This window comes from Pseudopodoces humilis, chromosome 1 (assembly GCF_049639895.1).
Source record: "Pseudopodoces humilis isolate 2021_Gansu_Grassland_sample_001 chromosome 1, ASM4963989v1, whole genome shotgun sequence".
Taxonomy (NCBI): Eukaryota; Metazoa; Chordata; class Aves; order Passeriformes; family Paridae; genus Pseudopodoces; species Pseudopodoces humilis.
Window position 1 is genome coordinate 49,241,894 of NC_142200.1, and position 20,174 is coordinate 49,262,067.

Sequence of the window (20,174 nt, forward strand, 5' to 3'; positions counted from 1 at the left end):
ATGTCTACAAAATAATGAATTTTCCCAGATGACCCTCACAGATTTTAAACACTCACTTTGGAAAAAATGCCGTAGCAGTACCTTTGTTAAACCAATTGACAGTGTAAGCCAGACTAAATCTAGACACAAATAGATATTAAATACTAATACTTCTATTAATATTAAGTAGCAGAGACTCTCCACCTATATCTGTGTTTGGCCCCCAGTTACTTAAGTAATTGTGCATATTAAAAGATTAAGCCTTTTGGAAGCTGCAATCATTTTCTGCCAATTTATTCTATACTGCTATATTTTTAATGAGGTCATTTACTGGAGGGTTTTGGGACAAAATCCAGAGTATTTACAGAATGGCATGGATTGCCAAGAACAATTGTAGATAAAAATAAAGTGTATGATTTTTCATACAGGGAAAACTGAAACCTGTAAACTCATTTTTAATTAAGAGGTCCTTGGTCTGGGAGATGTGTGACATATTCCAAATCTAATTAATGATTACCTTTTTTTTTTCACTAGATTTATTAATTCTTAAACAGTTTTCAAATGTTATTCTGTGCTGTTATAAATAGTGGGCCTGATTCTCATGAACAATAAGATTCTGTCCGCTTCTGACAGCTCAAGAATCCCTGAAAGTGAGCAAAACTGGCAAGAGAATTTTGCAATTCTTTTTCATGCTCCCATAATTTCAGAACAAGTCCATTATAAGTGAGAATAAAGTTAGCTTTGCTTCTTAGAAGAGAACATGGATATTCTTTGCACAGGAGCCTTATATGTCCTCAGCAGAGCTTTGGCTTTTGCCCTGGTTCAGCTGGGCAGAAAAACACTCTCTACAAAGAGGAGTAATTGAAGTTTACATTTACTATTCTAGCTTTGTTAGCATCTGCCAGCAGCCAAAGTATCCTAAAACATTGTTAAGTCCTCCAAGAGATGAGCTGTATCCTTGTTCCATTGTTTTATTTCCGTGCTAGTAGCAATGGTCTGAAATACGAAGGTCACTGACACTCCAAAAATTCACACTTTAGTATGACTATTCATGTTATGCCAGCTCCAGTCTATATCCACAACCTCATAAATGAGGGTCACTCTTGAGACAAAAGTAGACTCTCTCGACTACTTCTATCTGACTCTCCAGATTCTCATTTAATTTATATAAAGTGAGATTAATCTTGGGCAATAAGGTTAATGGTGGAATCTTGACTGGAATAAGTTTAGTCCAGGCACTCTCAGTGTCATCCCTATTATAACAACATAATTCAAGGCTTTTTATTTTTGAATATCTGTCTGTACAACCCAAGATTTGCTTGCAGGGGAGCTTGAGTTCAGCTAGCAGGTTTAAATTGACATCTAGTTTGATGCTGATAATATGTGTCTCCGCCTATGCACAAGTTTGGATGTTAATCAGTTATTTCAGTACCTAAAAATTCCTCTCAAATTGATTAACGTTTCCAAACTTATTTTTTGCCTTGCCTATTAACCAGATATGCTCCATTGTGGCCTGCTAAAATCTTCAGTAAGGAAAACAAACTGAAGGATAAAGAAAACTGAAGAAAAGTAATGATGAGAGCTGTGTGCTGTTCTCTGTTAGCACAGGGGGGGTTGATGAACCATCCATAGCTGTTTAAGCAGGCAGTGTCGATAGAGGGATTGGCTTGGGTGCCTGTGCAGCATTGACTGGTAGAAAGTAAATCTTTGCTATTGCTTGCAGTGCAATGCCTAAGGCACAGTGCTGTATCATAATGGGGAATTAGAGCCAGACTATGAAAAGCCTTGTTGCCTGCAACTAATCTGCAGGATGACAGCATTTTAAAAAATGGATAAATGTTACCTGAGCAAAGGGTGGGGGGGGAGTGGAGTTGCAATATCAGAGAAAACACAGCATATTTCCCTGTCAGCAACAGAGGATATATCTCACAGTGCTCAATACATTGGCTGTTGTAATCATACTCAGTACAGCATGTGATTGTTTTATGTGGTTGATTTGCTGTTATCTTAATTAGCCACAATTCTGTCTTTTTGAACATTAAATGAGTTTGGTTTAAGAATTCTAATTGTAAAAGTCTTCCAAATTAACAGAATGGAAAAAAAAAATATGTTCATAATGAACTGAATTTTAGATTACAATAAGCTATTACAGGGAACAGAATAAATGTGTGCAGGAAAATGATTAAACTGCATGGAGTTTTCCATGCTGTACCACATTCCTCTGCCTTCCCCATTTTGGTTACTCTTCTGGGCTCTTTCAAGCCCAGAGCTTTCCTCATCTACATCTACAGTCAGTTTGTTTCAGTGGATACAATTCCTGAGCTTCAGCCACCCAGTAAGGGGAAGCAGATTCAGAATTTAGATCATAATTTCAAAGGCTAGAGCGACTGAAAGATTTTCTGCCACTTAATATAGAAATGGGTGTAATCTTCCAGAAGAAATTTCACTCTCCCACAGCCTTGTCTTGAATCTTCTGTCAAAGGAAATGGGCTTATATATTGCTAAAATATCTTGAGCAGCTTTTGACACTTCAAAGCATCAGTGTGCTCAGCACAACGTGGACTAGCTAACACTTCCAAAGTGACTGTACACTGAGGATCACACTGCTTTAGAGACAGACAAAATTCTTCCAAAACAGATGTCAAAACTGACACAGCAACCATTCTGCTGTGTACTCTGGCTGTCGCCTTTCTTAAACCTGCCACAGGGCAACTATCAGCATACTTGCTATTCAATACATGTATTTGCAGCTCTTTCATGATACATTAGAAAACTACCTCTGCAAAGCCAAGAGGACGTGTGAATGTAATTTCTTTTTCCACAAAGCATTTGCTATGTTCTTAGAAAGGTTAACCCACCTTACTAAACTGTACAAACGTTATTTCACTTTTATTGACACTCTTTTCAGACCATGAAATGACTTGAGTTTTAATCTACTTTTTTTTTTAATACTGAAGGGAACAGACTAATTTAATAAGCTTCACACACAGAGGTATTTCAAAAACATGTTTTTCAAAGCTTCTGAAGTTGCAAGGGGGAAAGGAAAATGGTGTATCACAAAGAAGGTGTTATTGGTGAGATAAATACAGTTCTGTTTATTGGGCTGGTATTAGTTTGTCGGGTTTTTAATTCCAAGATACATATAGAGACAGTGGCACAGCTTTCATGCAGGAAAGGCTCCATGCTACTTGCATTGTGAGCAGTAAGGTTATATGGCCTGATTATCTTTTCCAAGGAGGGGTGGGAAATTGGGCTTTTAAAATAAAACTCTGACAGGATGATTTCTTTCTCAGCATAATATTAGCTAGGCAAATATGATGCATTGCCCACTTCACTTCTTGTGGTGTGTGGAGCACCTAACAGTGCTGGCTGCTCACTGGAGCACTAACAAATGTTGTAGCATCCAGTCTGCTGCTACATAAAAGGAAAGTGTAGGCAAAAATTTGGTCAGGTTATTTTGCCATGTAATTTACAGAACGAATTTTCCATACTGTGCCTAGGGGGAAATAAAAGATCCCAATACTCCAGAACATCTCCATGGGCCTAATTGCAGAAGCTGATTAAATGCCATTATCACTGTGAGCAGCATGCCCAGCTGAATGAGCTGGCTGGTGGAGCAGCTCTGGGGACCAGGTGCACAGCAGTCTCAGCTTTCAGCAGCTACAGGTACCATGAGATGGTTCCCCCAAGGCTTTGTCCTCTCAGGGGAATGGGATTTCCATCCAATACAACTCCGCAGTGGCCACTTTTGTGGAAAACCAGGGTAGTGGGGGAGGTCCTCCTTTCACGGGAGGATAGAATAGTGGGGCACCACTCTTGATCAGGATGCTCCTATTAAATGCTCCAAACTCTGAAAAAAAAAAAAAAAATTCAGAAGTGTGGGATATGGGGATCCTGCTGGTAGAAACTTGTCTTAACTGAGAATTCCATCCTGTGTTTTTCTGGTGAGGGGTTAACTCAGGGACAATATACTGTATGCTCCTTTAAAATTCAGTAACGTATTTGAACATGTGTTTGAGTAACAAAACTTTGCTCTGAGGAATTGAATTTGACTGTCTGCAGACTCTTGGGTTTCATGGTTCATGAAATTGGTTCACATAGCAAAATATTAAGGATCTCATACAAATTAGTATATTAATCTATTTAGATTAAAAAAATGGCACACAGCATTAGCTAGCGGTTGCTTCATACTTAAAAGGAAAAAAACCCAAAAACCCTCAGCAGTTCAGACAGCTCTGTGGTAAGCCTACAAGGAATCCAACCTCTTGAAGACCTAGCTGGTCAGATTGAACAGAATAATAACTTCAGAATGTTAAAAAAATTCCAAGTACAACTAAAGAAGAGAGGATTTTGTTTTTGACAAGACAGTCCTGTCAATGCTGAAATCTGCAGCCCCTTTGTTTTTTCTTCCTACCCCTTGGGCTGAGCATTTGGGCATTACTAATCCTCAAACAGCAGTAAGAGATCTTTATGATAAGAAGACAGATTGTCCCTGCGTTGCCCCAGAACTGCCTGTCAAAGGCTTCTGCTGCAGAGTCTGTGCCAAAGTGATCAGCGCTGGTGAGGCCACAGCAGGAGTGTTGGATCCAGCTCTGGACTTCCCAGTATAAGAGAAATATAAACATACTGGAGAGTCCAGCAAAGTGCCACAGAGTTGAAGGGATTGGAGCATCCCTCCTTTGAGGAAAAGCTGGGAGAGCTGGGGTTCCTCAGCCTGGAAAAGACTCAGCTCAGAGGAACCTCATCAATGTCTACAAACACCTGAGGGGAGGGTGTCAGGAAGATGGAGCTGGGCTCTTTCCAATAATGAGGACCAGAGGCAATGGGCACAACATGAAACAGGAGATTCCCTCTGATCAGCAGGAAACACTTTTCTACAGTGAGCACTGACCCAGGTTGTCCAGGGAGGCTGTGGGCTTTCCAGCCATTTGTGGAATTTCAAAGGCCATTGGGACATAGCACTGGGCAACTGGCTCTGAGCATCTTCACTTGAGCAGGGAGGTCAGGCCACAAGGCTTTCAGAGGTCATACCCAAAATTTCTAGAATAGTATTGGTTTTTTGGTCCTGTTCAAATTTTTACATATTGCTAAAATTTTGTATTAAATTTCAGCCAGTGACTACTGAAGTACCAGTTATAAAAATCATACCCCAGACCAGCATTCAGTTAGGGTGTAAAAACATGGAAATTTTTGTCTTTCAGTCATCATAACTTTAAATGACTCATGCTGTATGGAAATTTTTATAAAAGAAAGAAGGAAAAAAAATTGGTCAAAAGCCAATTCTCTTACTTCTATGTACTCTGTTGATTTGGGGTGTTTCATTAACACCCATAGCTTCAGGTGTCATGACAGAAGATTAAATAAAATATATATTTAACAATGGTATATTTGTATTTTACCTGAAAAATTCCTTGCCAATGACTAGCCAAGACACTACATTCCTACTACAAGATCTGCCTTGATGGATAGTAAAAGACACCACATGTTCTAGGAAAGAAATTGAGTCCAATGTGTAATGCATGCATCAAACTGAATCCTGTGTTAAATGTGAAGATAATCGTATTTCCTAACAACTACTTTACTGACTTGTTACATTTTCAGGGCCAGACTTTTTTAAAAAGAATTGCTATAACTAAAACTATCCTATAAATTTGATCTATTTCTGGAACTGTAAACAAAGCTAAATCTTTCCCACTTTGTCATAAAAAATAAGGGTTTTTTTGGTTCCTTTTAACATAATAGCTTAAATTTTCTTGTGCAGCCTGGAACAGGTATTTTAAATAGTTCCTTCCTGCAGTGAACTAAGAATCCTTTTAAAATCTGCTGCAAATATTTTCTTTTATCATATTGTCACCCTTTGTTTTCCTTGTCTGAAATCACTCATACTCCCAAGTACAGACATTAGGATAGCTCAGGGTTCACTTTTGCCCAGAAGTATGTTCTTAGCAGTTTTTAAAAGCCAGACCTGTGTATGAAATGTGAAAACCCCAATACACTTGGACAGCTTGGGCTCTCTCACCAAACATTAATGTTCATAGAAGTAGAAGAAGTTTTATTTCTTAACAAGTGGGACATCACCACAAATACATGGGAAAATTACACAAATATGACAGCATAATGTATTCAAGCACAAAAGCATAATGACAGCTTTAATTCTTTAGCTGATGAGTGCTATATAACATTTGGTTACAAGCACATAACTTGGGAGATGTGTATCATATTATTGCAGTGATTCCTGTTATCTTCACAATTAGTTTGAGTATTTGCAGGAGTTGAACCAACCAAGAGAGGGAGAAGAAGTGAAGAGCTACCAGGCTGTTTCAGGTGAGGAGGAAAAAGGGGTAGAAAAGAGATGTCATATAAACTGATTTGCAGAATTTCTTAAAGTTTTTGGATAACCGAATATTTCAAAACTTTATTCATATTGAATTCTGTGGTAAAAATCAAGGTTGACCTGTCTGACACTAAAACTTAAACCCTTTTTATATTCTGTTGCTCAATACAAAACATAATAGAATTGGTATAAGATACCAAATATATTTAATGTGGAGATAGATTTTTTAATGTAGTGACTAGAACAATTTGTTAAACCTGAATTTTTAAACTATAAAAACCTGTATTTTTTGATGCACTATCTCATTTTCTACAAAGTCAAAAGTTATAGTATTGTACAAGCTCTGCACGTAATATTAGTTTTACTTTTACAAAACCTGCTGATTTTCTTCTAAGGCTTCTTTCATTAGTTCCTGGGACTCAAAGACTAAGCAAAGACATTTTTTAATAACAAATAAAACAATTTAGAGGTCTAATAGGCTGTCACTTAGAAAGAAAATTATCTAAATACAGGCAACAGGTTTCACTGTAACATTCCACTTTCAGCTCTTCCCATTACCCTAACCTTCTCTGCTGCAGTTAAAATAAATTAACAACAATGTGAACACAGCTAAAGTGAGAATTTAACCTGGCAAGATTCGTGGCTATGTAAAGCAGATTTTATTAAAAAGTCCTGTTAAGACAGACAGAAGCAATTTGATTCCAGCCTCCCCTGTTGTATTCAACTGGGTCTGAACAGCAGACATTCAATTTGCATAAGAGCTTACATTACCAAGAAATAGAACAAAACATAGCATTAACTGCAGTTGGAAACTTGACTTCCTTGCCTGTAAAGGGATTGGGCATTTGTTCTCTACTTCAAATACATGGTAGTAAAATAGGAAATATTCTTCTTGTATTATTGCAAGCAGTGCATGAGAACTAGTGAAGAAAATTTCTGTGTTTACCTTTTCTTTTCAGAAATCAAATCAGATGTGTGAAATTTAGCAAGAGAATGTTAAAGCTTCATTGTAAATTCAGTATATTTTTAGAGATGTGCTATCTGCTTTAAATACTTTCTAATTTGGATCTGAGCAAACAAAATCTGCTGGCTGAGATAAATACCTATGTAGGATAGAGCAGATTTTGGCTGGGATATATGCAATCAAGCATATTAAAAACCTTTAATAAAGCATTGAAAATCTTTGCTGTGCTTTACCAACACATAATAAAATACAATTTTAGGATTCAATTTTCACTTAGGTGTCACAGATCAGAATAGAAAAAACATATTCCTCCCTTGAAAAACAGCTCATTTCAACATGGATATTGTCTGTATCCACGTTACCACTGTAATGGTCTTGCCCCACAAAATGCAGTGGGGTGTGGAACTCCTCAGTAAGGGCTGAGCAGATAGAGCCCACAGGGCATCTCTGAGCACACAACAAACACTGCCCCAAAAACTGACCAAGTGGTTCAAGTGCCTTGTCGTGGATCCATCCCTGGATGTCCCATAGGGTGTCCTCCTCAAAGGCCTCTCCAGCAGAGCATGGGATTCCTGCAGGTCCTGTCAGGACCACATCATGTCTGCCTGCCAAATGCAGATTATTTGGGTACCATCAGGCACCTGGAGGGTCTCTGTCGATCTGATCTTAGCCAGCTGGCTCTCATCCCAAGCCTCCTCTATATTCATAGGACTGACTACCTAAATTTCTTCAAATATCTAGGCATCAGTATTTAAAATTTGATGGGGGCGCCAAATTCACTGTGCAGCACCATACCACAAATTATAAGGAGATTCTGACAGCTATTTCTAAACCCACTGCAAAAAACTCACCAAATTTGGGTATTTTAAGCTGGTTTTGTTAAACTCCAAGGCTCTCTCCTTGGCTTTACTGTATCATTGTAGCTCATGTAAAGAGCTAGTATGTTTGGCTACAGAAAAATATTTAAAGAATGATCAGAACACATTAAACACTGTGCTCTAACAGTGCTTCATTCCTCTTGGGCTAAGTGTTTTTGAGAATCTTACTAGTCACTGCAGGATCATGGCTTCTCTAATGTTTAAAGGCCTGTGTGTTACAGGTAGCTGAGAGAAAGAGCGGCATTATGTAGTCTCTTTCATTCAGCCAAATCAATCTGCTGTGTCAAGGGGTAAGAAGTGACCCTCCTTTTTCCCTCTTCTCCCAACAGAGTCCACTCTCCTGGGCAGTGCCTCACTTTCTAAATCACAGCCCTGTTGGGGTGAGGATGCCCACTTATCTCTGGTCTCTGTGTCATTCCAACTCTTCTGTGATTGCCTAGGGCAAAACAGCTCTCCAAAAGCAGAAGTTGCCTGCCTGCTCTCAGCTAAAAACCACAGAGCTAAGAAAAGTGGAGTCAGCTTCCTTAAGACCTCCCTTCTGGTTCAGTGAATCTTGCCCTGCTGTGAATCACCTCATATGCTTCCCTCAGGCACCTAGCCTCAAAAGAGGTCAAAGTCCAGCCTTTCCTTGTATTTATCCTTTCCTTGGGCTGGCTGGAAGCAGCTCTTTTCTCAGTGAGTGGCTTTAAATCACCTCCCTTTGGTCTTTGGATTTCGTTGCGGTCAGCATGTGTCTAGAATGAAGAATTGCGGCATCTCGGTTATAAGCATTTATTAGCTATAGTCCTAACAGCCTAATTCCATGGTTTAATCATTAGATAGGGCTTCCTGTTAGAGATCAAACTTCATTCTTAGGTCAAGTTAACATTGTTTGTTTAATAAATGTTCCCCCATACCACACCATGTACTGTCAGAACATTAGCATTCACCCACCAAACCGCTTGCCTTTTGCACCTCTTGGGTAAATTGGCTTCAGAAAATATCATAGTCAAGAAATCCTTTTCCCATTAGCTAAGATAAAAAACTCACATACTGGAAGCTACAAGTCATCAGTAGGATGTAAGAAATACCTGAATGAAATTCATCTCTCTTGTGAATGAAACTGATCTCATTCATGTCAGAAGCAGTGTTGTGGTAGTAGCACTATGAGCCTTGTAAAAAGTTTTACATAATTATGATAGTCTTCCACTACGTTTTCAGGAGGATCACCAGAGCTCAGGGGTGGCAACATTTAATGAGGTTCTTTTCTTCTGTATGGGTTTGGGGCACATGGAAGTTCTGTTCTGGGCACAAGAAGCACACAGAAACCAGGCATTTTTCTAATTTTCTGAAATGTCAAAATGACAAAAAAAAAAAAAAAAGACAACATTTATCCCAGTGTTAAGGATAAAGGAATGTTACTGTAGGAAAATACAGATGGCAACACTTCAGCCACCCGATATACAAAAACCAGATTTTCAAAAGATATTTGAAGTGACCCAGGAGTGCTGGAAAAACTCCATCCTTACAGAGTTCAGTCTTGGACTCTTGGCAGCCAATATTCCTCACAATAGGAGGGAGATTTGCCAAGGAATTTTGGATCAGGTCTCTTCACTTATTCGAGACTTTGAAATGTGTTTTGCAACCCATGGAGGAAAAAATAGGAAGAAATTAAAACTATGACTCAGAACCATCCCTAGAAGGTGTAAATTAAAGGGTTAGAAGACATCTCACTTTTAAATGGTGTTCACATTCAATAAAGAAAAGCACCCCTTGATGTTGCACTGACTTTTTGATTTAGAGCTCAGTAATTAAAAGCAGCTATTTTTAAAATGGCTGTTTGTTAATCCAAGATGCTGTTACTTTGCATTTCATTCCAGGCAGCAAACTTTTATAAGTTTGCTCATAAAAAGCACCCCAAAATGACTAGTTTAAAACCAAAAACCCTGCGAATATTTATCTTCTGGATTTCAGACGTGATGATTTTAAGAAGCTTAGGAAAATGCCAGCAAAAGTCCAACCAGTGCTTTCTAGCACTGCAACTGATACAACATAAATTGGAAATGAATTTCTTTCAGAAGAGAGGGCTTGCTTTGGAACTAACACTCTCTTTGCAGGGCCAAAGGAAGAGGGGAAAAAAGTTGTGATTCTGCCATTATCCCTCATGCCTGATCATTTCAGGGGAAGGAACTGGGTGCTCTGCATCCCCTGGTCAATATGACTGGTCATTAAGGTTAGATTTTAGACTCGATGGTGGTTTTTTGTTACCCAAAGAATGCAGTGGCTGCTTGGTATTTCAGATCATCTGTGGAAAAGCATCATGGAGAGAACTAGTACGGATTAGCTGCCTTTAACTTTTAACTTCTGGGTCTATTCTGTGCAGCTAAAGTTGGGTATGTGAGATTATGAGTGTCTGATTATGGAATTCTAAAAGTAGACTTGATCCCTGTCATCTGAGAATACTTTAACTTGTATGTTTAGTCTTTGTTCCACTTTTTTTTTTTTCTTACTTTGCTCCACTTTTTTGTAAGTTAAATTTTCCTCTATTCTCATACCTGTTGAATTGAGATTTAATATTTTGAAGCCTTCCTATTCTAGGAAGAAGCTTGAAAATGAGAGTATATCTTTATTTCAAGTAAAATCCAAGTTACCAGGCACCTAGCTAATGTGCCTTGCTCAAAAGTTCGTGGTTACACCTACCTCTAGATCCGGAGTCTGAAGAAAACTTCCGCCTTGTCTGAACACGTCACCAAAGGTGTATTAGAGATCTGTTTTCACTGAACGTGGAGCACAGAATAGTTTCTGACCAATGGTCTTCAGATGATAAGAGGTTTTCTTTCATGGTATGGGTCTGGAAACACACATGACCCTATATTTTCTTGGTCTCATAGCTGTATTTGCATGTTTTTTTCCCTGAATTTGGTATAGACTGCTGAGAAGTTACAGAATGTGGGACATCAAGGCCTGCATTGTCCTCTGTCTGAACCCAAAGACTGTGCTAAAGATGGCACAGGACAGCACCCCAGAGAGGGTCCCTCAGCCCTTTTTGATGTGGCAGTGAAGAATCCAAGCTTGCCAGTCTCACAAATTCAAAGTTTTCCAGGGAGAAACCTCTGTGACCAGAGGAAGCCAGGGTGGAACTTAAGTGATACTACTCTGCAGGTATGTTTGCCAAAGGCAACATGAATGTAGAAGCATCATTACATTTGGTCTGAGACTTCAGTAAGCAAGCAGGATTTCATCCAGAAAAAAATCTTATAGTTTGAATATTTCCCTTGTTGTGAGTCTATATTTTGTAGATCTTTGACAAATATCTTAACTCATTTGTCAATAAAAATGTGAAAAATATAAGTTCAGAAGCATGTCAACACCTTCTGTTTTGTCATCAACTGTGACAAGGTTAACCTTGAATATTTTTGAATTTATTTGGTAGAGAAGAAAAATGACATCTGTTTTGTAACCTCACATCTTCCTACACTTTCTGACAGTATGCAGCATTTTCACTGAACTGTAAGGTTTGCTCATGAAAGCTGAGCTAATCAGAGGTGGCTATCCAAAGTTCAGTCAATAAATAGCCTGAATTTCTAGCTTGTAATAATATAAAGAGATCAATAAGAACTATGAAGATTATTTCTCGATTTCCTTCTGCTTCATGTTAAGCTAGCCATGAAGGACAGACTGCTTCCTTTCTACCAGTTTTTTCTCCTTAGCTATTATACTGTACCTGTTCAGGGGATAGAAAGAAGTGTAATGTAAATACTAGCATCTGAACATTTGCATTTAAGTAATACATAGCTAAACAATACCTGTTTATATCCTTTGCATATTTACTATCAAATCAGAATGTTTGATTTAAAAAATATGTAATTTCAGACTTTAGGATGTCCATGATTTTTTCTTTGTCACTCTTCTTGCAGAAGGTGGCTCAGTTATGAATATTTAGACCAAATCTCTGTCCTGAAAAATTAAGATCACTTCTAAGAGCAAGCTTTTGTTTTGAAAACAAGTGCATAGTTTCTACCTTAACAACATATAACACAGCTTCAGTAATGTCAGCCTACATGAAGCTTGTAAAACATCCATTATGTCAGATTACTTTCTGGAGAAGGCTTTAGTGAATGACTGTACTGGAACAGTGAAGAAGTGTCCAGTTTGAATTGAATATCAATGTGGAAATTAAGCGTTGACCAATGTGAAGTGAAGGGTATTTCTGAAGCGAAACAGAAAAAGCAAAGGTCAGTAAAAAGAAATACAATTACACATTTAATATAGATTGTATGGAGAAAAAAGGTAAGAAGAAGGCTTCAGGAGAACCAAGTCAGTTTTAAGTGTTTACATAAATAACAGTTATCTGCAAAACCAGTAGCTTTTAAGTTGGGATTTTTTTAAGCGCTAGTGAAAGTGAGTGTGTACTTTGGATCGGTATCTCACCTGCAATTAGGGTTATTTGTGGCCAGATATTTAATGCAGTTTTAAACAGAAGACTAAGACACAGGCCATAATCTGGAAGAACATATTTAATACTCATAAAGAGTTAAAAGTATTTTAATTGTCAGGATAGCTGAAATTCCAGGAAGGAGTCTAGGGAAATAAGCCAAAGTAATCTTGAAACAATTCTCTTTGAATATTCATTGAGGACAAAGAAGGTCTGAGAACAGGAAAAGTTCAGAATGCATCTCTGAGAAAGAAATGTGTGGAACAAACCAGAAAGCTTAACTTTAAGACTTAGGAAGAACAAGTTAATAGCGTCAAGAAATGCTGGGGCTTTTTTTGGTCTTGGTTATTTGCCCTCAGTGCTGAAGAGGTCTGTTGATACAATTGAATATGAAGTTAGCTACAAATTTGGTGTAGTGGGTAATACAGTGCCACAATCCAATATTTCTGTTAATAAATTCCATCTCAGAGAAGGAACAAATGCCAATTTGGGGCACTCTGGAAAGGGAACCTCAGACACCTTTAAAAACAAGATATAACAGCCTGAAAATTTTAAAATTCATTTCATTGCATGAAACTACAGGGAGTGAGAGAGGAAATGAAAAAAACAGAGTATGAACCATGCAGCCAAATACCACCACTACAGAAGCTGACCTAGCTCATACTGTTGATCCCTAACTACCTACATGATGATGTTGTGATGTTACTTTAACAAAAACCAAACTAACTTTTTGTATCCTGCAACCTAAGAATCATACCTAAGTTGTAAGAATCAGGTTGGCTTTTTTTTTTTTTTTTTTTTACCTCATGTGGTGCCTGGGATCAGTAGTAAAGGATCCAGTTCTGGAAGCCACCAAGTGAAGACAATTCCAAGGAGAGAGAAGATATCCAGGGAAAACCAGTTTAAAATACCTGGTGTTGAAAGGATGAAGGGATTAAACACACCTGAGAAAGACAAGAGAGAAGAGACTATCATAACATGTAAAGGTTTTGCTATATAGATGTTCATCAGCAAACGTTCTGCATGCTTTTTTGGACTACAATAGGAAATAATAAGCCCTGATATTTAGCATTTTCCAAGAATGGAGTCTGGTCAGAACTCCTGGGCAGCTTGCTCCAGAGTTTGACCACTGAGGTTTACAAAGGCTGCAGCATATCCTGTTGCCCTGTCACTATATACTGCTAAATCGATCCTCATCTCCACTGTAACCACCCTCATGTGTGGCTGTAGACAGCAATTTAATCTCTTTGCCCTTTGCTTTTTAGGACTGAGAAATCCAGTTCCTACTCCTCTCCTATGTCTTGTGCTCCAGACATCTTTTTGACATTCTCCAGCACCTTCATGTACTGCTTTGTACTGGGGAGACCAAAACTGGTCACAGCTCTCCAGATGTGGTCTCACAAGTGCCAAGAGGAAACGAAGAAGCATGTGCTCTCCCAGTGCATGTGTGTAGATGGTTCCCATACCATAACAGCACGTGGCTGACTCATGTTAAGCTTGTCTGTCAGGATTTCCAGGTGCCATCCAGCAGAGCTGCTCCACAGCCAGTCAGCCCCAATGCATGTGATGGATTATCCCAGATACATCCCAGGTACAAGACTCCACACTCGTTTTGGTTGAGCATCATGAGCTTGCTGTCAGCCCACTGCTATAGCTTGCAGAAGGTACTCAGTTTAAGAGTCTTTCCTTTCAGTCCTTCAGCTATGGCCCTAATTTTGTATTACCCACTAATTTGCTAAAAGCACACTCCATCCTCTCATCCAAGAAAACTGTTGCCTGTTTCTCAGCCAGGAAACGAAACTTGAGATAATTTTAGTAAGGAGGGGATCTTTATTTGAAGACCTCCAGAGGCAGATATGGAAAGACGTCCACAAAAGCCCACCCCAGAAGTGAGTACATTTTTATAGGTTTTAGGAAATTAGCATAATTGATAAAAGCACCAGTTAGGATGACAAGTGGTAATGCAATTCACCCTCAGGTCAAGCCCCTTCTCTGGAGCCTCCCCTTCAGCACTAATTCACTTTATCCATGAAAATGTATCTGGAAGAGTTGTTCTCAGCCTTGGTTCCCAGGAAGAGCCAAGATAGGATAGAGGCCTTGGACTTCCCGGGGCTTGGAGCTCTGGAATTGGTTTTGTCTTTCTGCTTAGGGAAAGGCCATGGAAAAGCACGGGGGAAACTAGCCACTAATGCAATAGGTGACAGAGTTACAAATATATGTGTGAAGAATACAGAGAACATATAAAAGGAAAAAAGGCAAAACCCAAATGGCATCATAACCAATAGTGTGATACCTGAGAAATACTACGTGTACATGGCTGCCTGGCCTTTCAATGACTGACTATGACTACTATTGTTAGTCAAGAAAGCCCAGACAGTTTTTTGTCTACCTTCCAGTGAATCCTCAGTTTTCCCAGTTTGCCTACAAGTTTATTGTGGAAGAACCTGTCAAAGTAAAAGCCAAAGTAAAGGTATGCAATGTACACTGTTCTCCCTTCATTGACAGAGCCCCACATTTTTGCTGCAGAATGAAATCAGGTCAATCAGTTTCTATTTGCTCATGATGAATCTGTGTTGGTTGTTCCCAGAAACTCAGTTTGTCATGTACTTGGACAGGGCTTCTGTGAGGACCTGCGTTGTAATGTTCTTACTTACTGATGTGAGGCTGGCCAGGCTCTGTAGCTGTTTCTTTGTTGTTTTTTCTTCTTTCTTTTTTTTTTTTTTAAATGGAAATAAGATTCCTCTTTTCCCAGTAATGAGAAACCTCTCCTGAACACCAATTGCAATTGTGCGTGACATGGACCACCTTCTTCAGCTCCATCCTTGAATTCAATTCTCCCCTGTCACAGTGGGGACATATATGTTCATTTCCTCTCCCTCAATTTTCTAAGTGCTGCTACTAAGAGCAGAAGCTGTGAGGGCTGAGATCAAACCCTGTTAATAAAGAGCAATGAGAAGAGGACCTTGATAATCAAACCTTCATCAGTGCCCTTTGCCATTAGTTTATCTGCTCCTAGACAGCAGTAAGTGCCATATTCCTTGGTATTCCTTTTGCTGCTGAAGTACTTACAGAAGGTTGTCTTCTTAGCCTTCATATCTATGCAGTGTCAAATCCAGTCGTGCTTGGCCTTCCAAACTTTCTCCCTGAAATAATACTGGGTAGTAACTCTGCAGTGTCTGTGGATCATCTGTCCCTGCCTCCATCTCCTGTGGCTTGAGCTCATTGGGAATTACACCCTCAGCCAAGCTGGCGTCCTGACACACGTTCATTTTCTTGAGCACAGAAACAGAGCTTTCTTACCCTTTAAGAAGGTTGCTTAGGAAGATCAACCAGCTCTTTTAAGTTCCTCTGCCTTTCAGGGCAGTATCCCTTGTGGCTGTGAGGCCTCTTTCAGGCAGCTTTGCTCAATTGCTGTACTTGATCAAATCCAGCAGCAATGGGGAGGTCCATACCCAGTTTGGGTGACTGTGACCAGGTTGGATGGAAACCACTGCTGAGATGTACTTGGAACTTCTTTGAAAAAAACCATTAAGTTACACAGGCCTGTCTTTGGCCACACTGAGACACGAAAAGCAATTCAAGCTTTAGCAGGAAACATGGAAGGGGAACCCCAGGAAATCCATAACATATATCCAGTGAAGTCAGAAAAACATTTTCTAAGACTCTCCCTGCTGGTCTTAAACTTAATGGAAATAAACACTTCCCAAACTAGTTTAACATCTACTTGCCATTAATGAGTTTGATTTGCTCCTGTCTGCAGCAGAAAGACTTGCAATCTGCAAGTTATGGTACACAGTGTGATGAGCAATATTAAGTGCACCCTTTTGTATGGTGTAGTCAACCTGATAAAAATAGAAGCAGACGAAAGCCTAAGGAAGGATTTCTTATTCTCCTACCATCAGATGAAGCTCTTCAGACCCATAATTTAAATGTTTGTCTCATTGTAGAGGTGCTAAAAAATGTGTCAAAAGACTTTAGCTAGTTAGTCTGCAATTTAGCTTGAAAAGTTTGTTTCTTCCCATTCTTCCTAGTTTTTGAATAAAGAGATAAGGGAAAACGCCTGCTTGCCATGGTAGGTACATGAGCTATAATTTGCAATGAAATATCATGAACTGTGCCATACTACAGAAGCTTTAATTAGAGTAATTAAAACACATTGTAACTTACCAGTGATTTTGCATTCAGTATATTTTAAACAGCTGAGCACTGAAAAAAATGCAGTGATTTGCTCACTACCACACATCAATGGGTTTCTGCAGCTGTGGAATCACACTAAAATTGAGCTTGCTCAGGCAGCCAAATTATTCTTTAGGAACTGGAGAAAATCAGAGAATGATATTCCTATAGACAGACCATTAAAGAAGAATTAACTATTAGATCTCCTATGTGATTTTTGGCTCTTTTACCTGGATGGCAGACCTCAAGGACCTTTCATATCTCATATATATATATATACATCTCTATATACACGTATATATATACAGACGTATATATATATGAATATATGAATGTTTCCCTCCAGTTAGCCAAAGCAAAGAAATACACTCCAAGAGAATGTGCTGTTAAGAATACTGTGAGCATGGACTCACAGTAGAAAGGAAAAGATACCAGGTATTACTGGCTGGCAGATTCAAACCAGCTGCTTGTTAAAGGATAATCTCACAAGACTAATTAAGAAATGAATATGCTTTTGAGTGAAGGAATGAGGGTTAAGAATTTTTTTTCCTGTTTCTTGGCAATTACTTTAGCTTTGTATACATCCCCAGTGTATTTTATTGTTTAGGCCTTTACCGCTTCCAGAAGCTAGAAAATATTAAAAAATAATTCTGTCAGTCCTTGAACAGATGCTTGAATCAAGACCAGCTATGGGTAGGAGACATCTAATTCGATAGCACTTTTACACATCCTGCACAAGTGCTTGGTGGGAAAATACATAGGAAACTCATCATCAACATCCCCATTCCTGCAATGTGCTCCACTGGGCACATTGCAATGTCTGGTTCGTGCTGTGCACCTGCTGCAGCCCAAAGTCCAGGTTTGTGCCCAAAACCGCATGTTCTACACACAGAAATCCCTAGGCTTAGGCCACCAAGCATGTCCTGCCCTGTGTCTGCTGGTGGAGAAGCAATCAAGCCCATCCCCAGTCCAGAGCAGAAAGAGAGACTGGTGAGTCCCAGCTAACTGCCCATCTGCCATCAGCTGTTCTGCAGGCCCAGTGTGAGGAGGGAGATGAGTAGTTGGGAGTCACTTAAGTAAAAGAGCTGAGGTCATCCTAGCCAGAACTCATCAGAGGCTTGATTTGGACAGAAAAATGCCAGCTCAGGCACCAAATGAGCAAAACCTTAAAGATTTCCTTTGAGGAGAGACCAGTCTGTAAACAGAAGATTTTTACACTTCAAAGTTTAGTTAAGTTAACATCCCTGAGATTAAATGTACACCACAGCATTTGTAAATGGTAGAGAAGGATATCAAATCTTTAAAGGTCATGCAATCTCCACACAAAAGCAAGGGATTCCTACCAAAACAGTCTCTCTGGGCAAGGATCATTCTGATATTTTCAAGACAGCACAACAAAACAGCTAATCATTATAGTTTTCTGGAGGATACCCTGCATAGTTAATTTAAACTAAACCACAGAGAAATAGAAACACTTTATTCCAACACTGTTCCTTTTTTAAAAACTACCTTTCTGAAAATGTAATAGAGTCAGCTGTTCAAGTGACAGCATTCACAACAGGGAAAGGATAAGTCTTCAGTGAGTGATTAAAGTCTGAAGCAACCCATTTAGATAACCATAAAAAATTTTATTGCAGATTTAGTCCAAAATGAAGAATATGTTTGTCATGGGACAAAAGAATAGTAAAATAAAAAGAACAATTAATACAAGGCTTTGGAATATGTTTTTTCTTTCTTGTGAGCGTTTGAAAATTGTTGGTATTTCTCATACAGAAACTTGTCACAGGACATTACTGCCTCTCACTGCCCACCAGGCTGTCCCTTCTTGCCTCTTGAAACTGTGAGTGCCTTCTGCCCATGCAGCAGGCACCAAATTTCATTAGTGTGTTCCTACAGGAGACCAATTAGCAGGGCTGTGATAGAACTAGGGTCAGATATGAACTTTTGCTTGCTTCAAATACTCATTTGTCTGCAAAGTCGATAAAAACATTATAGTCAAACTTCACAAAGTAATAATACTAAAGAAAACACCTACCTGAATAACTCTTGATAGCACTCACAAGAAGTGATACTTCCCACTTGTACAATGAGCCATTACAGCTACAGCCTGTGTATGGGCCCAGGGTGGTCAGGGCTCCCCACTCTGCCCCAACAGGGAGCCAGGGGAGGGTGCCCTGGCTTAGGACAGTGGTAGGGATAAGGTCATGCCAGCCACATTCCAAACAGCAGGAGCTTCATCTCAGGTCCAGCTATGAGGGTCCAGTGTTTCCTTCCATAAGGATCTGCTCCCACAAGATTTAATTCACAGTGTAGGGTTTATACCAGCAGTGCCTGTGCTGAACATCACATGGGTCATCCAGTCCTTATCCCTTGTCTCTGGCAAGGAATAGGGTGCTGAGGGATGGTGGTGCAGACTCTTCCACAACCAGAGGGAAAGCTGCTGAAGGGATCAGGATAAGAAGAAAACAACCCAATTGTGATCTACATAAATCAGCTGGGCCCACAGCTACAGTAGTGACACAACTGTCAATAACTGGACTTCCTTAGGGAAAGAAAATAGCCTCATTTTCTGGATATATTGTGTCAGAAGATTTTAGAGTCTTCCTGTTTTACTGGTCAATCCATCTTTCAGTTCATAGAAAATCTCAAATGAAATGTTTTGCATAAAATACTTGTCAACACTGTGTAAAGATATCAGTTATTGTGACCCAGTGATGTGCAATGTAATTTTTTATGATTAAAAAAATGCAGGGGCCCTAACACACTCGGAAGAGAGTTATCAATAGAGATTTTAGTGCAAGACTCAGTAGCATCTGCACTGTAATCTGCATTCTCCTTTTGAGGCATGATTTGAGAAAAGCACATTTGGTAGTATCAGAAAGTTGCAAACAGCTGCTTTAGCTTTCTTGCCTTCACAAAGGTCAGACTGTCCTTCTAAGAATTTTTACCTAAACACTCAGTGTTCATCCAATCATACTGCTTGCTATGGGGTACATATTTAATAGTAGTCAATTTATTAATTTACAAGTGCTGGAAATGCCTCAGATCAAATCAGTTAGATCCTTTCCTTTGAAAGCAATATGCTAGAGAAACTACATTGTCTACAAAGATTCATCCCACACACCTTAATTTCATCTCTAAGTGCTACCAAGACAGCAAATGTCTTCTCAGCCAGTTTCAAAGCACATGCAGAGCAACAATAAAAAAGAAAGAAAGCAAGGTGAAGGAGAAGCTTTTCTACAAGTAGGTCATAATGAGCTCTAGCCACTTATTCATTAACAATTACCTGAGAATGTCCAAAATCCTTAGGTATTCAGTGTAAGAAAACAGGCCAAAGCAGTAAATCTATTGAGGAAACATTTGGTATTTCTGCTATATCAATGTTTGCCCTGCTGCCTTCCCAATTCTATCGGATAAGCAGTAACTTGT

The 20,174-nt window shown here is 39.2% G+C and overlaps 1 long non-coding RNA gene across 1 annotated transcript; it reads right to left on the minus strand.

Annotated features, from left to right (window-relative positions):
* Positions 1-8,764: 8,764 nt before the first annotated feature.
* On the minus strand, positions 8,765-20,163 carry LOC148185094 (uncharacterized). Its single transcript, XR_015774542.1, has 5 exons — positions 20,032-20,163; positions 13,373-13,513; positions 10,835-10,985; positions 9,226-9,438; positions 8,765-8,889 (listed from the first exon to the last, which is right to left on the minus strand). It is a non-coding gene; the product is annotated as an uncharacterized LOC148185094 (long non-coding RNA).
* Between the last annotated feature and the right edge of the window lie 11 nt (positions 20,164-20,174).